Source organism: Ambystoma mexicanum, chromosome 12 (assembly GCF_040938575.1).
Source record: "Ambystoma mexicanum isolate Mex_15411 chromosome 12, UKY_AmexF1_1, whole genome shotgun sequence".
Lineage (NCBI taxonomy): Eukaryota > Metazoa > Chordata > Amphibia > Caudata > Ambystomatidae > Ambystoma > Ambystoma mexicanum.
This window is the reverse complement of record NC_090936.1, coordinates 497,725,183-497,743,319: the sequence shown is the minus strand read 5'-3', so window position 1 is coordinate 497,743,319 and position 18,137 is coordinate 497,725,183. Positions and strand designations below refer to the sequence as shown.

At 43.9% G+C, this 18,137-nt stretch overlaps 1 long non-coding RNA gene across 1 annotated transcript in view; it reads left to right on the top strand.

Annotated features, from left to right (window-relative positions):
* The first annotated feature begins 436 nt into the window (after positions 1-436).
* Positions 437-18,137, top strand: part of LOC138513707 (uncharacterized) — a 203,486-nt gene continuing 185,785 nt past the window's right edge. Inside the window, exon 1 of the long non-coding RNA XR_011281799.1 lies at positions 437-669. This is a non-coding gene — a long non-coding RNA (uncharacterized lncRNA). The remainder of the gene's footprint in view (positions 670-18,137) is intronic.

The window sequence follows — 18,137 nt, the reverse complement described above, 5'->3', positions numbered from 1 at the left end:
GGCGCTGTCTAGCATGGTTTTACATTTGTATGGTTGTGCATCTTTCGTGCTGTTGGGTCACTGTTCTGCTTTATTAAAACTGTGAAATAAAGTTATGTGGAATTCATCAGCAAATAACAAAAACTGCATGTGGAATTCATCAGCAAATAACAAAAACTGCATTCCACAGACACGTTTCTATTTTTACAAGGCTCTTCCTAAGCAGACCCAAGAAGGAGGTACACAAGCAAATGGGAACGCATGTAAATAAGTACAGACTACTGAGAAGATTAAGCAGCCATTCAACCATGGAAAAGTGGTGTAGGGTAAAAGGGACACAGGTTTGGACTCTGTCCCCACCACCCGTCAACAAAACAATAACTGGCCATGGTGGGCGGAGCGCTGCTTCAACTTGAGCTGAAAGTCAATAAGTTGCTGGATATTGCGTGCACGCTCATTCTGCTTAATAGTCATGTGATTTATCAGCAGACTGCCCACCCATTCGAATAGTCAAAACAAAACCGAAAGTGCTCGAGACTAACGAAAAGCCGAGTGAAGGAGGTCATTCCTTAAAGAAGTCTTCGATATTCAGAGGAAAAGCCAGGCGGTCCCTGCTGCCACTCGTCCCGGCAGTCTACAACTACTCTTCGCCATTTACCTCGTCCCAGAGCAGAGCATGCTCCACCCACTGTGAGTACTGCGGGCCCCGCCGCTCCCTCCCGAGGTGGGGCTTCGGGATTGTGTTTCCTTGGGCTGCCGAGCTTGTTTGTGAAGACGCTCGCAGCGTTAAACCCTCGCCTCGCTTGAGACATCTGTGTGCAACCCGGGTTCGCTTCACATGAGGTGTTGTGACGTTTTGATACAAGGTATACTCTTCGACCGTGTACATTGCGGTACGTCTGCTGTATTCGAGCCCCATCCATGCTCCCAACCGTTAACGCCTTAAGAATGCACGATTCATGTTCTAAGTAACGGTTTTGTGGTAAAAATGGAAAGGTCGTTAAAAAAAATACACCTTTCCCCCGTCGCATAGTTCACAGCTGTGTGGAGCTCACCAAGTCCTGCTTTGTTTTGCATTGCATAATGGAACTTGTAGTCCTGCATTTATAATGGCATGAACCAAGCTATACATTGGCAGAATGGAAATGCAGGGTTTCCTTAAGGATTTTTGGTTGGACTATCCAGTTATTTGAGTAGAAGAATGAGATCGGTTTTACAAAATCCATGTCTTTCTCTCATTTTCGGTTGGCTAATGCATGATTGATTGTGGTTTTGGTAAAGGTGGAAGGGGGAAAGTTCCTTTGACATGGGTTTGCCTTTTTGGACGTCCTAGCGCATTTCATAACTTTAAAAGGTGCTGCTGCGGTAGGGCTATGACTCTTCGGTATTTGTGTTGCACTACTACTAGACGAGTAGATTACTGAAAGAGTAGGATCTGTGACAAACCGTGGTAGACCCGTGCAGGAATAAACGCATTTCAATACAGAATAAGCAGCAAGTGATGGGGCACACAAAATAACGTGGAGTGCTCACCTACTCAAACAGACCTAATCAAAGCGAGGGATGGGCCTGTGTGGGACTGGTCCCAACGAGATGGGCTTGCTGGAGTAGGCACAAGCTGGACTTGATACAAACACAAAAGAAGGCACGTATAGAGACATGCAGAAATAGACCACATAGAACACGGGGACAAGCATGTGTTGAAAGATACACAGTCGCATGCACTGGTAGACAAGCGGACAGAAAGAATTCCACGAACAAAGACACATGAAGGAACACACCACACGTAGGAATAGACTGTCTCCTCCAGTGGTGGACATATGCAGGAAATCCATATTACATGCAGGGATATAGGCCCCCACATGCAGGAATAGACCAAACCGGTAGAACACAGATAGGCGTGAGTTGAAAGATACAAACACAATCGCGTGCTCTCGCAGGCACATGGATCCTACGCGGCAAAGACACATAAGAGAACATCCCATGGAAGAGCAAGGCTTCTCATGCGGATAGCCAAAGAGGTTGCAATCAATCGAAACAAGCCGCTGGCATAAATATACAGAGTCAACATCTACACTAACAGTACAATCATGTTGCATGCCAAGAGCATTGAAAGAAGTCTTTCACTCGCATCATCAAAACGAAGGAGCAAAGTAAACAGTCATCGCAACTCCCTACCTTGACTATTGAAAGACCTCCAGGGACACAACCTGGCATTTCCCATTTTACTGTTTGGGCCAGACACAAATGGACAAGACAGGGCCGCCCTCACTATTTACACTGGAGCTTCCTAGCCCTTAATGCAATCCATCTAAAGTTGCCTTCCACCATTGACCACCTCAAAGACACCACACTAAATTAGACTCTCACATTCATTACTCTGCAAAGTAGCCCTGTTGAATTTTAAAAAAAACTCTGGTCAAATCTCACATTCAGCCCTGAAAAGTTGTCATTCTGACCCCTCGGTATTCCCTGGGCAGTGTCCCGATCTTTTGCCTCCATAGAAATCTGCCACCAAAAAGGGCCTAGTTAACAGCTTACGCACCTTACCTTAACACCCAAGTTCTTATGGATAATGCCAAACTACTTGGTTTGATTACACATGAGTTGGGGACAAGATGGTCCTGTTATTAGTATTTGTACCGCACACAGCTGCCATTTGTATGGTCCCCAGGGGCTCACGTGGATCTGGAAGAAAGTGGGCAGGTTTGGTTAGTTTGGAGGATAGGGAAAGGAAAGATTCCAGTGCTTTATATTGAGGTTGCAGCTTGTAAGCGTTCTAAGTGAGAAGAGTAGGAGGAATTGAAGGCTTTGTGTCCAGAGAGGCAGTCTTGTACTTATAGTGTGAGTGTGTATTGGCCAGGGGGCTGAGTGTGGTGGTTGTAGTTGGAGGTGTAAGTTTGTGGTGATCTATGTTTGGGAAGAGAGTCTTTGTTTTAAAAAGCCATGTGTAAGAGGATGATTTACGTTTGTGTGGTGAGTAAGGTGGAGAGAAATTGAGGGTTAGTTAAAAGGTGAGGCTTGTTCCTGGAGCTTTCCATAGTGCTTACAAATTATTGGTCTTGTTGTTGGTTGTGCTATGGTGAGAGGTGTTTGGCTTTACTGGTTTATACATGAAGGGGACCTTTATGTGAAGTATTCTAGTGGTTATAGGTTCCTGAGTGTCGTGCGCTGTGTTCTAGGTGGATGGTCGGGGGCCAGCATGGCATTACATTAGTTGTCTGCACATGAAGATTGACTATTGAGCAGTGTAGCTTCTATTGCTTGATGGGAATAGGATAACTTTGTGTATAAGCATTGAAGAGCCATGTTTTTAGAATGTTCCTGAATTTCAGGTGAATCTGTAGAGTGCAGATTTCCCTTGATACCGTGTTTCAGTGTTTGGCCACCACAGTGGAAACGGCAGTCTTTTCAGCCTGATTCATGGAATTATTTGCGTGAAAAACACAGATTTTCGGGCAGAAAGGCACGCAAATCTGTGTTTTTCACGCAAATAATTCCATGAATCAGGCTATTTGTGTATTGTCTGTAAAATCTTCTAGTAGTCCGTTTCTTGAACTTTAGTCTGTGGATGGTTGGTAGTGAGATATTGTTTTGGAGGAATTCTACTCCTTGCCCTTAAAGTGCTGCATGGGCGATGCAGAGGCCCTTGAGCTGGATCCTTTTTTTGGATTGGTAGCCAGAGGAGTGCTGGTGTTATGCATTCTCTCCTGTTTAGTATGAGTAATAGTCTAGCTGCTGGGTTTTCCATCTGTTGGTTTTTTGTGAGGTAGTCCGGGATACTTGGGTAAATGCTGTTTGCATAGTCAATTCTTTAAAGAATCAGGGAGATGATGGCTAACACTCACCTTGCAAAGGTGAGGTAGGGCATAACCTGTTGGCCAGAATGGAGATGGGAGAAGCACTTTTTGACAATTGCGTTGACTGTGGTTCCAGCATGAGTCCTTTGTCTATTAATAGGCCTAGGTTCTTGATCAATTTAGAGGTTTAGAGCATGGTAGAGGGGTTTCAGGCATGGTGTGATGCGAGACTATCATTTTTTCCGTTTTGTCTGGGTTGAGTTTTAAGTAGTCGGCAGTCATCCATTCGGTTACTCATTTGAGGTAGTTGCTGAGTGTGGTTCTGGAGTTACGTCATTGGTCATTTTTAGGATTTGAGTGTCATCCGCGTAGTTGTGACAGGTGTCAGCCCATACGATTTTTATGAGTAAAGGCATATAAATGTTGAAAAGGAGAGGCAAGAGACTTTATCCATGGGGAGCTCCACAGGTAATGGGGCCGTGGGTTCGAACTGAAAGGGCAGAACCAGGTGATCTTCGGTTATGTTCGTTAGGAACAATCTAATCCATTTTTTTTATGTAGCCTGGTTCGTTCAAGCCTTCTAAATAGTATATTGTTGTTGTATGTATCAAAGGCTGCTGAGATGTTGAAGAGTAAGAGGGCTAACGTGATCTTGTGATTAGCTATGATTTTTGAGATCGTCTCAAATGAAAACTAATGCCAATTTGGTGCCTCCCTTGGCCTGAAACCAACTTATTGGACTCGACATGCTCCAAGTTTTCGCTTTACACGCAGCTCTCTAGAATTTTGACTAAGGTAAGTTGGAGGGATCTTGTAGGTCTCCAGCGTTGTTTTTTTTAGAAGGGGTTTGATGTAGGCAGTCTTGAAAGCTTTTGGTGCAATTCCTGTTTCGAGAGATAAGTAATTCATTTGTAAAAGTAGAAAGCTGGTGTTAATTGTTATGGATCTCTTTGTAGATGTTGGGGGTGGCAGGGGTCAATCAAAGAACAGTCTTTGTTGGCAAGTTTCACTAACCTTTTAAAATCTGGTTTGGATATTGGTTTAAAGCTATTCATTGATGGGGTTGTAGGCTGGGAGTCATTGGCGTTTCAATTTTGCTTCCAATTCTGTTCCTTATTGCAGCATTGATGACTTACTGTGTTTAGTACTTTGCTTCTGAAATAGTTGGGGATATCATGAAGGTTTTGGGTAGGTAAAGCTACTTTGACGCAGGAAGCAGGGTTTCTAATCTCATTAATTGGTCAAATTCTTTCTCTGGATAAGGTGCGTTATTGATTTGTTCAGAATGGCTCCTGGTGGCCATGAGGATCACATGCAATACCCTCTGGATCATCCACACAGATTTCCGGGGCCTGCAACGACAATATCTCCAACTTTCTCTCCCTAAATACTTCCCTGCTAGAGCCCTTGGCTCCTCTAACTCCAACTCTCTGCTTGTCAAAGGCTTCTCCAAGCAGAGAGTGGGGGGGGCAGGTCCCTCTCTATGGTTGGTGTCTCTCTTTGGAACGGCCTCCATATCCCTCTCAGTGACCACAAAAGTGATGGGTGGAAGGTTTCGAATGAATCTGAACCACTGGCAATTGCTCTGATCAACCTTCCACACCACCGTTTTTTAGCCCGTCTGCGCCATTGCAAAAGGGGTCCAGCCATGTGCAAATCAGTCGGCTGCCGCCACCAATGGTAGCAGCCCAGCCCGAACTGCTAGGCCAGGTCCCCTTTGCACAGAAAAACAAGCAACCACAGACCGGTTTCGGCCTTGTTGGACCTCCTCAGTGAGGTGCAGCCTGGTTCCCTATGGCGCAGCGAACAAGGGACCCACGTCTGGGCATACCCTCTCTCACATGGAGAGACAAACTGTGACCACAAAAGTGATGGGTGGAAGGTTTCGAAGGAATCTGACCCACTGGCAATTGCTCTGGGCAACCTTCCACACCACTGTTTTTTAGCCCGTCTGCGCCATTGCAAACCTCAGTGTATAATGGCTCCTGCCTTTTGATCACATGTTGCTTTCATTGGATGCCCTGTGTTGCTTACATGTTGTCTGTTGCAGCCAGGGTCTGAGTTGTTAGAAGGTAGATTGGTTATGGCAGGGGTTGGCTGCATAGAGTCTGATGTTTCATTTTTAAACAGTAGGTTATAGATTGGGTTGTTCATTTGATCTGATTCTAGCAAGAATGTGGCTGTTGGGTGGTCGCTAGTGATGAAGTGTATAGGTTGGGGGTTCTTAAGGTAATGTGGTCTAGGGGATCTGTGCAATGAGAAGGCCATGATTCCGTAGTTGTATTCTTGAGTTGTTCATGTGTAAGATTGGCTGTCGGGTTTCCAAGGTTCAGGTTTGTGTCTGTTTTCCTGAGTTGTTTCTCATGGCATGCTCCATGAGGTGTGCAAGCATGTGGGTCGGTGGAGGGGTAGCATGTAATAAAGCCGCTTTTGGATCTGGCTTGTATTCTTTTTCTCCCAGGTACACATGGGTTATTGATGCCCAGTGTTTTATGTCCGAGCCAGATAGTGGAAGGTTGTGCAGTGTTTGTAGTGTTGGTGGTGCGCCTATAGATTAGCTCCCTTCTGATTTGGCTATCCTCCTTGGGAGTTCCATTGTCCCTGCACATTGTTATACATTTAGGTCTGCCAAATCTAAAGCTAATGATGCAGAAAATATTTTACAATTGTGTGCACGATTTCCTGGAGTGAGATTGCAGCATCCTTTATTCTAAGGAAGTCTAGATAAAAATATACAGCGATGGAATGTGCTTTTAAATAAAAAAAAAAGTTTTATAATAAAACCTTTCACAAATGGAAACAAAGAGAAAATACAAAGCAGTAAATGAATGCAGTATATTTTAGAAATTACTATTTGATCCGTTATAGGTTAATATAAAGATATACATATATAGAAAATGTGATTATTACAACTTTACAATTTTAAAATGTCAGTGCTGCAGTAGATAATGAGACTGGTTCCCCATTCATAATATTCTGCCAAATCTCCACCTGTGGCTTCTGACTAGAGCACACCAAATATTTTTCAGAATAAATTGTGTGTTTGTTGGGAAGAGCATGGCAATTCATTATCAGGTATTCTAAGTCTTCCAGCTGCTTGGAATCGTCAAAGAATCTGCCCCAATCCTCCTCACATGAACATTTGCTACGCATGGAACTTATTTCCTGCGTCGTGGGTAGTAGATTCATACGTAGTCTAACAAAGGTAACACTCGATCCTCTATTAGATTTCCGATTTCCTTAAATATTGGGGCAGGTTTCCCAACGGTCATATTTTTTTTAATTCTCCTCTCTAGTCCTAATCCAATACTCTCTAGTTGGAATTTTTGTGCCCTTTTAAAAGGTGATTTTTAGTGATGCCTCTACGTGAACACATAGTATGACCTAAAAAAATGCAGCATGCCTTCCCAGAGATAGTTGGATGTGTAACAGGATGTTAAATGATGCAAGACCTTTAGTTGCGAGTATCTAGGTGTGATATCGAGGTGTGGGCAAGCCCGAGCCCAGTATGGCAATGTACTCTCAAAGGGACAATCGGACTACATTGCCACAAAGGTATACAAAATGGAACAACTCAATGTGCCCTCTAAAGGATACCTGGCAGTGAGTACAATTCAGCACGCTATCACAGCAAGACCCAGTTATGAACAGAACACTCAGATATGAAACCGCAGCATATAAAGAAACAATTAAAATATGCTTTCCCAGAGACTCCAGATGTGGAAGACACTAGGGAAAGGTTCACAGCAATGCAATGTGCTATTTTAGTGATGCCTATCTGTGAGCGCAACACAGTAGTCTAGAAAGAGTGCAGCACGCTTTCTAAGGGATCGTTGGATGTGAGACAGTATGTAAGGCTTTAATTGATGATATCCATGTGTGAGCAACATGGAGCATAAAATGTGTTGCTCCACCTTCACGGGGACACCCAGATATGAATAAAATAGTACAGGAAGTGAAGTAATAAGTTGGTGCGTCACCTTATGGAATCCTAAGTGTGGGTAGAATGCAGTGCACATTCACAGGAATACCTAGATTTGAAACACACATCAATGCCTTGTCTTGGGGATACCTAGATGTGAGTAGAAAGCAACTCCCTTTAACAGCGACACCTCGATATGAGCTACAAAGTGTCAAAATTCAATCGCCATCCTATTGACAAGATATGAAACAAAACCGTATATAAAATAGACAAATGCGCTATCCCAGGAACACCCATATGTGGAACACAATAGGGCACGATGTTCAGCAACACAAGGTGCTTTTTGGGGATACCTATGTGTAAACGTGACACATTACAATTAAGAGACCACAGTATGTTTTCTTAGGGACAGTTAGATGTAAGGCTGTGTGTAAAAGAGTGCAATTGTTTTGTTAGTGATACCTAGATGTGAGCAACATCGATTTGTAATGTGGCAGAGAGCTTTCAAAGAGGCCCCTAGACATGACCCAAAATAGCATATACATGAAATAGCTCAATGCACTATCCTAGGGATACCCGGATGTGAATGCAACAACAAGATGCTCCCCGCAGGATACCAAGTAATTCACAAAAACAGGGAGGCCAAAGGAAGGGGTGGAGAGGCAGTGGTACAGCTCGTTGAGCTGATCTGCACAGAAAAACCTATCCTCTTTCGACAAGAGCCATAATCTTGACTTTGTGTTGGCACAGAAACTCGATCACACGTAATGGTACAAGGAAAGATCTGGTCAGATCACTTTTAAGGCAACTCTCCCTTTTAAAGCACCCCCATCAGCAAAAGAGAGTACTGTTCTCATAACATTTTAAGATCACCTATAACAATTTATCAGGCTCTAAGTTTATAAACAGTGGGCCAAAAACATACTTTTTGGACTATTGGAGTCTCGTACCTGACAATTCCCCTAGTATTTTATTCCATCACACAATGAAACATCAGGTTACTATTTGAAATTACTTTCTTTTTAACGTTACCGGTAGTGTAACTCTAATGTAACTTGTCCTCCAACAGATCTAACTGCTCCCTCGTGTGGTGGCTATCCCTAGGAAGCGGTGATGAGCCGCTTATCTAGGGTGAGGGATAGGTGAAGAGCTCGCCCTATCACTATTCTATCAGAGTCACCGTTGACATTTAAATCTAAAAAACACACATCTTAAATTTTTTGATCGTGTGTTGTATGCCTTGCAAACGAAACCCGTTATACTTCTTTTTCTTTGCTTAGCGTCTAAAACCAAAACATATAAAAAACATTAGTGTCTAAAGAAACTCATAGGTTGGTGGACCGTATTTAATCGGTGTGCCAACTTGACATTACCGGAGGTAATAATTTTCTATCGTGTTTGAAGAAGAATATAATTATCGTCTACGATAAGACCTTTGGACCAATCCAGTGGTCTTTTGCTTCCAAACAAAGGTCAAACCACTATAAACAGTGGCCAACTCTTATAACTTCAGCAATGTAAGTGTCTGTGTCTGTGTCATTTTTCAGCAGATTCTCCCGCATAGGTTCACTCAGTTCCTGCCATATCTGTGCCAGGAAAGGACAAGCACAAGATGTCCGTCTCTGCTTTTTGGGACTGGACATGGGATTGTTTCACTTTGAGCAGAGCTTGCCTTCGCTCCTGTTCTGCATGTGGCATGGCCAGAGATTGAGAAATGATTTGGACTTTCTTACATGACTTTTAAAACGCAACCCGATTGTTTTAATTTGGAGATCTTGATTAAACTACACTTTCAACCCGTCTTTGTCAGTCTTTGTTTTATGGGATTTAAGAGGAGAAACGCCAGCTTCCAATGTGTCTATTTTATTAGCCAATCAAACAGTGCAGGTTTTTGTTTGTTTAAACATGAAACAATGGAGGATCTTGCACCAATAGTACATATTTGGCTAAATCTGCCTCTTCCTTCCAGTGTTCACTTTAAACACCCTCCTCTTCCCTATGTATAACGTGTGCATTTCACTAGTTCTCTTTAACAAATTAGCATTTTCCATCCACACACCATACAATGCAAACCTGCATCTTTCTTTCCTGTGCTCACTTCTACTCAGACTGTTCATCCCTGTAAAGGTTCTGTTTGATTTGTACTATCATTACCCCACTACCACAGGAAAAGATCCATGTGGTCTTGAAAGCTTGCAGACATAAATATGGAGTTGGCATAATGGAGCCATCATTGCAGTAATGTTCTCTGTTGCAACAACCATCAATGTTTGTGATGAAGGAGGGTGGAAAACAATTGTGGATACAATCTGGATCTTTCTGTCGACAGGGAAGTTTAAAATATATATATATATATTTTTTTTTTCATCAAGTCCATTTTGATACCTGTTAAAATCACAGTACCATACTGAGGTTTACCATCGGTACAATTCCAAGGTAACGGTAATGAACGCAAAACCTGAACTTTATACCCTTCCCTCCCTCCTCCCCCACTCATCTCCTTTTACAAGTTAGGGAGAAAACATAAGTGAACAGCATGTGAACTAGCAGTCCATTGTTACCGTTTACACCCTTTGCGCCACAGTATGCGACATGACTATGCTACACAAGTTCAACCAATGACAAACATTTTGGGGCTTGTGCCATTTACTTGGCTCGCTGATTCCTAAAAAAGAAAAAAGAGTTTATTCAATTAGTCTATGGGTTCCCAGAATGCTGTATAATACTCCAAGAAAGGCAACCATATCATATATTTCTACAGGATTCATGCACAGCGGCTGTGAGGCTCTCCATTTCGTAAATGGCATGCACTTTGATCAACCATTCTTTTTTTGAAGGGAGGGCGGTTGACTTCCATTTAATGGTTAGGCACACTCTAGCCGCCAGCAACACATTTCGTGGCATATTTCTACGATTCTTCGTCATCCAACTCTATCCCAAACAGCACGAGCACAGGTGTTAATTCCCTGGAAACTCCATCTATGGCCTGGATCCATCCCAGCACCTCCTTCCAGTAGACTTGTACTTTACTACATTTCCACCATTGGTGCCAGTAGTCTCAACGTTCTCCAAAGCCTCTCCAACGGTAGGGAGACGCGCCCGGGAACATCTTGGACAGCCTCAAGGGAGTGTAATGCCATCTCATCAGTTGACGTGCGTTGTGCATTTTATATTGCATTGAAATGGATGACTTCCACACCGCCTTGTATATCCCTTTCCATATCTCCGGCTGAGACGCTATTGCTAGCTCCACCTCCCACTTAACTTCTGATGACGGGCGCTGGAGGTGACCTCTTGAGAGCAATGATTTGTACATTCGTGATATGATGCCTCTCGTAACTTGGGGGTTCTCAATAGTTGTTCAAACAGCGTCAGGGTGCGCTTTAAAGGAATGGTTCGGCCAAAATTTTTTATTGCCCAAAAAGATGGGCAATAATAAAACAAATATACTCACACTTTTTTTTTTAAGTTCCTATGTAAACTTTTGAGCAATACAAGCTCAAAATGTGCAAAAGCAAGCACATGGGCGCATTCATTTTGTGAAATGGATGCCCGCCTGTGCTGGCGTTTGCTTTTGCGGCACTAATGAAGGAAAAGCCAGCCAGCTGTAGTAAACCAAAGCTACCACTGAGTGGCTTTTCCTTCATTGGTGCTGGGACTCGGAGGACGCGGACCGGAGACTACAGGCAGAAAAGCTGCAGCTGAATCTCGGTAAGTGCTATTTATTTATTTTTAAAAATAAGCCCTAGCTGCGGTTTTTTTTTTTTTCTACGTTTTCCGGGCTGGAGGAGCACGGAAAACTTAGAAATAAAACCGCAGCTTTAAAAACGTTATATCTATGTTTGCGGTAACTTTTGAAGTGACTGCAAACATAAATACAACGTTAATGTGTTTGAAAACGCTGCAGTTTTTCTTTCTAAGTTTCTCAGGCTGCTCAGAGCCGGAGGAGCCTGAGAAACTTAGAATGAAAAACCGCAGCGTTTTCAAACACAACCACGTTGTGTTTCTGGCTGCCATGGCTATCACTTTGGGTCTCTGGAGCTCCGCCAGGGGAGCACCGGAGACCCAAAGTGAAAGCCAAGGCAGGCAGAAACACAACGCGGTTGTGTTTACATGGCGCAGTGTTTCTCCCTACAGCTGATTTCCCATTTGGGGCTCTCGGGCTCCCCACAGGGGGCCCGAGAGCCCCAAATGGGGAAATGCTAAAGATTTAGGCAGAAACAGAGGAGCCTGAGAAACTTAGAAAGAAAAACCGCAGCGTTTTCAAACACAATAACGTTGTATTTATGTTTGTGGAAAGCTACCGCAAACATAAATGCAACGTTTTTAAAGCTGCGGTTTTATTTCTAGGTTTTCTGGGCTCCTCCAGCCCGGAAAACTTAGAAAAAAAACGCAGCTAGTGCTTATTTAAAAAAATAAATATATGGCACTTACCGAGATTCAGCTGCAGCTTTTCTGCCTGTAGTCTCCGGTCCGCGTCCTCCAAGTCCCGGCACCAATGAAGGAAAAGCCACCCAGTGGTAGTTTTTCTTTACTGCAGCTGGCTGGCTTTTCCTTAATTAGTCCCGCAAAAGCAAAAGCCAGCACAGTCGGGCATCCATTTCACGAAATGGATGCGCCCATGTGCTTGCTTTTGCAAATTTTGAGCTTGAATTGCTCATAATTTTACATAGGAACTTAAAAAAAAAAAGTGTGAGTATATTTGTTTTATTATTGCCCATCATTTTGGGCAATAACATTTTTTGGCCGAACCATTCCTTTAAGGAGTCGCCCCAACGGGAATCGTTCAGGGCACTTCTCAATTGAAGGAAGAGCAGGAGTGGAACTTCTATGCCCTGCAGGTCGCACTTAAATTCTTCCAGGGTGACGAACACTCCCCTTTTCCACAGCTGCCTACCACGGGCGAGTCTTGCTTCATACTAAGGCTGAAACCCTGAACCTCACTAAGCAAGTCTCGGATGGGGGGGGGCAGATACAGCTAAGGGGGGGAAGGCCATGATGTTACACCTTGCATGGCTCGAGTCGGGCGCCAAATAGACCACAGTACTTGGAGGATGGGATGTTCCTTAACCCTTTGTGTCATGGCTGATAAGGGGACCCACAGCCATTCACCCAACGTGACTGGGGTGAAGATGTAATTTTCTATTGCCACCCACTGTTTTTCCTGATTCTCCCACAAGTGGTCTGGAAGTACCTGAAGTTGTGTTGCTCTGTAGTACTCCCCTCCACCCCCCCCCCCACCCCACCATCCTCCCAGGTCTGGGAAACCCATGCCTCCCTCCTCTTTGGGCTGAATTAATGTGTAAAGATATAGGAGGATGTCGTCGGCGAACATAGCTAATTTATATTCTTTACCCCCCCGGGGGATGCCTCTGATCGTGGAGTTGGACCGAATGGCTTGAGCAAAGGGTTCATCCAACAGGGCATAGATCAGGGGTGACAGCCCTACCTTGCGCCGCGGGTGAGGTGAAAAAGTCTTGAGGAGACTCCATTGATAGAGACTTTGGCTTGAGCAGATTGGTAGTGCTTTTGCTCCTTGTATCCACACAGCCCCCAGCCCTACCCATTTCAGTACAGCTCTTAAAAAGGGCCATTCTACACGGTCGAATACCTTTTCGGCGTCTACCGATAAGAGGATCTTCATCCACTTCTCGGAGTGTGGCCATTCGGTCTAAGGTCTTTCTAACGTTGTCCGCACCCTGCCTGCCTCTCGCATATCCTACTTGGTCTGAGTGAACTTGTTGGGGAAGGACCAGTGCCAGACGGGCGGCTAGGATACTGGCATAGATTTTAGCGTCCACGTTTATTAGGGAGATTGGCCGGTATGATGCACATTCCGAGGAATCCTTACCTTCCTTGGGGATGACTATAAAGATATCATCATGTTTTTATACAGTTTATTAGTGATGGATTGTTAAACCTTCTAATTGTTGTTAGATATGATATTACCCATCGTAGTGCTAGTCCATTTATCGAGCTCGGAGGAATGAAGGGTGAGTCAACCCATCCTGGATTTATACCTGCCACTGCAATGTGCACGCGTCTCTGGAACAAGTGCTGAGCTCGCTGAGCTATTTTACTGGCTTATTACATACGAGGGAGTGGTCATGCATAGTTATACAATCTAATAATGATCATTAATTTTGGCTAACAATGTTCCTTATCCTCAGTTCCCATTTTTCTAAACGTTTGAGTCACTGTACACTTCCAAACAGTCTTCGGCTCCCCAGGTTAGGGAAGGTCTTCAAACCTCTTGTGCTTGTTGATCTCGGGGATTGAAATAAGGATTTGAGGAGAGGAGCTAAAAGCAGCTCCTGGGTATTCAGCATTACCCAGTTAGCAGGAGATACCTCTGGGGAATGAATAGCTTTGCTAATGGCGGGTCTCCTTTCCGGAGTCTTGTCTGTGAATTTGAAGAAAATGGGTCTTCCATCTGAAGAAGACACCCTGATCGCAATAGAGAAGCAGCTACCAAGCTGACCCCCAAAGAAGGGGGCCAGTCTTTATTAGGGGGAAGAAAAACCAGATGTTCTGGAAAGTTGGATTTCAGAGAGGTCGCAGGTGTTTTCAGCGCAGGAGACTGGAGGCAGTAATGGCCAAGAGTCCAGTATAGAAACAAAAGGAGGGATATAGCAGGAGCAAAGAAATAGTAAGGTGAGACTTCTTACAGACTTGTCCAAGAGGAGAATGTAAGGAATGAGGGAAAAGGCGTTGGATGAGCAGAGGCAAAATGGGAGAATTGGTCCAAAAGAGCTGACTGCACACACACACACACACTCTTGAGGGTGGAGACCACTACGTTTTTGTATCGTCTCTCAGCCGTGCCTCTGCTGCTCCTGACCCAGAAGTGAAAAACTGCCTTCATGGATGAGTTGGACCGGGGCACGCCAGGCTCCATACTGGTAAAGCCAGCAAACCTCTTCCTCTGAGACTGTGGCAAACTTATGTCTGATTGCATCAAGATCCGGACATGCCAGCGACGCCAGGACTACAGGTAAGGTGTAACCAGCTAGTACAAATCGAATTGCAAATCTAACTTCCACTTGAGAGGCAAACTAAAAGCTTCTGTCCATTACGCTTGACCCATTATGGTTTCATTGTATTCCAGGTGTGTCCTAAAGCACCTTTTTTTAAAATACACATTCCCAAACACCCACCATTAATGTAACACAGCACTGTTATATTTGTATGGCACAAGTTGACCTCGGGGCTCAGAGGTTGCTCTTGGTAGCTGTAGGTGGCAATGTAGCCAGGCTCTTATAGTCTAGAAACAGGGGCTGAATAGCTCCCAGCTTTTTCGATCTAGTAAAACTTTTCTTTGCATCATGTTCTCCAAGATAAAGCTATTAATTAGTGCTTGTACCTGCTTCAAAAGAAGATGTAGGATGTACAGTGGAAGGGTCTTAAAAGGGTACTAAAACCCTGCCAAAACTACCAAGGTAACCATCCTTCTCTTGCCCATTAATGAAGTTTCGGTCCAGACCATTTTTTCCAGTCTCTTCTCATCATCACAGGTTTCTTTAAATAATTCTTATTAAACATTTCTTCCCTTTTTTTAGTGGTCTCCAAATGGTCTTCACCCATTCCCCTACTTTTTGTTCTCCATTCTAGTGCATGCATGTTGTTTCGCTCTCATTCAGTTACTTAATGGGTATTATGCTACGTATGCATGTACTGTTTGTATTGTGGTAAGGCTGAGTAATGACACAAGTGACACTGACTGGGCATTTTGACTGCTCTTTATTGTCACAAATTTAACAACTACGGGTTGGTTTAATGCATCCACGGTCTATAGGAAACTTTATAACAAAAAAGGGATTATTGTAAACAAAACCGTGCACAAGGGATGGTAACACAAAGGTGGGTTTCCTGAAAGGCATCTTGACACATTAGCAGTGCAGCCTCCCAATTCTTAGTTCAATGCCTAATCTTATGTGTCTCTGTCTCCCGTTGAGAGACCCTAGTGTACAACAAAGTTCCAAAGTAGATGGCCAAATCAAAGTTCCAACTCTTAAACTTGATTAGTCCTCTAGCCTTCTGTTTACCCTACTCTAACAACATACATTTCCCAAGGAATGGACAAAGCAACAGTTCAAACGTACCCTTCAAAGTCCATCCCTATTCGATAGCAAAAAGCAGAAATCTGCTTTGGGGAAGCTTCTTGTGGCGGTTACTCGCAGTATAGTCTTGTCTTCATGCCATTCTGCTCTCACATGATTCTTCAAGCCTTCTCCACAGGGTGTCAGGATTCACAGTTCTTTGTCATGCCTTCGTCAGTCTTGCCACAAATCCTTCTGGGCAGCGTCCCGCCCCTTCTAGTCTCAAAGGCCTTCGACCTGTCTTTCTTGACCTTGATCAATCCTGTCCAAATACAAGTCCCTTCTAGACCTTAACTTTCCCAGGATTCACAACTGATCTGTTCGGGACCATGACTCACTATCTGTATTCACAGCAGGTCCCTTCTGGACCTTGACTTTCTCTCAGAATTCAAACAGCTCCTTCCTGGACCTTGGCGTTCTGTCAGGGTTCAAGCAGCAATGGGTATTTCTCCCTCCCTAGCGTCCTTGTCAGGCAGTCAATATTATTTTACTCTCTTGCCACTGGTTGTTTTTCTCTTTTACCTCCGGGTTGCTGTTGGATGGCCTCTGTCTTTGGCCTTCCAATTCCCTTCAAAATAGGGAGCAGCTCAGCACACACTCCGGTTTTCATCACCACCCAGGATCCCCAATCCTGGACTGTCTTCAGCCTGCTTGCTTCCAGTCTGTCCAAGAGCTCCCTTGTATTCATCCAGGTTGTAGTAGTCCTCCTTCGGTTTCTCTTTGTAGGAATGCCCCACTGTATCAAGTGAGTGAGGATAGATATGTCTACCTCCCCGGGGTGTCTCCCTACTCCCGAATTTCCTCTGTCTCCTTTACACTCCCTGGAATGGGGCTCAGTTTCCCATCTTGCCCTTATAGAGTGGTTATTCTTGCCCTTGGCTTTATTAATCCCCATTAAAGTCTTGTTAGTATTGGTTTCATATTAGCTTATTGTTTTCAGGTTTGGGGCATCTGAAGCGGGCTTGTGAGGGTTTAATGGTGGTTGTGGTTTGTAGCTCTATCTTGGAATTCTCACTGATGTGGAAATTAGTTCTGCGTTGCTCTCCCGCTCCTCTACTTTGATCTAACACGGACTACGTGTGTCGCTTCTTTGCTCCAGCTCGGTGAAGTGGCGTACGCTCTTCTGTTGGGATGGTAAAATGTAGTCTGATTCTTCATGAAGAATACATTGGACTGAATTAAAGAATCATGTTTGATTAGATACTCCAGGAGCAATTCATTCGGAGACAACAGCAAGATGACTTGTGGAGAGCAGTGGTGCTACGCAGCTGTGAGAGAAGCCTAAGGAAGAAATGAACAGTTAATTATACAAAGAATATTGTCAAAGGTATGAGCCATTATGATAGATACAGTGTCACTTAGCCCCCAAAACTAGAATCTGTCATGAATGTGCGAGGAGTTAATGTGAACCCCCGAAGAAGGTCTCCAGTATCTGAAACTGGATGGCAATGTAAAACTGTTTGGTAGTGTACAATAGGGGATTCAAACATTTAAAAAAATAAAGTCTACATAGGGAACTGTTAATCAAACCCAAATTGTTTTCATTATTGGAATGTATTTGTGGGTACAGCAAGAGAAAATCTTTTTTTTTTTTTTTCTAGTATAAGGCGTGATATGTATCTGTGGAGTTGTGGTGAACATTTCTGCAAAGACATGGTGTTCTATAAATTATATTTGGAATGGCTTTGTTGTTTATGTTAAAATATCTTGTTCTATCATTTCAATTAAAGAAAAAAGCAGTGTTTCCCCGGAGTGGAGAGGGGGGTAGTTGTTGTCTACCGACTAAAACTGCCCAGATGCCTTGCTGTTATCCAGGTCCCTCGTGTATGTCTTTTAAAGAGAAAACTGGGGCAGTGACTTGCATTATGAGTTGGTTTGCTTAGCCAGTAATGTGAAACCAGGGCTGTCAATATTTGATCTTTGGCATGGCTTAAAGTGCGTTGTTGGTCCAGTTCTCTGAGTCGGAGCATATTGGGAGGTGCTGATTCAGAGCCAACGTTTACCAGCAAGGACGCTTTTTTTTACGAAGTGTTAGATGATCGTGTATGTTAACAGACTTTTGGGTCATTTGTGGCTTTAAAGGAGTTGTAGTTGAACCCTGGAATTTTCTTGCAGGAGAAGTTGTGGGTGAAGACGATGGCTGCACCACTGCCTTTTTTATTGAGGGTATTGTAGTTGCTTAAAAAGGACATGCATGTTGTGACAAATAGACCGTAAAACACGTTTTAGTGAGGGCCAGAAGATGCAGGGTTTATTCAAAGAAAATAATATTGTTGGTTATGTGTTTGGCAGCCAACTTGGTATCGCGCCTTCCCCCCCCCCCCCCCCTTTGAGGAC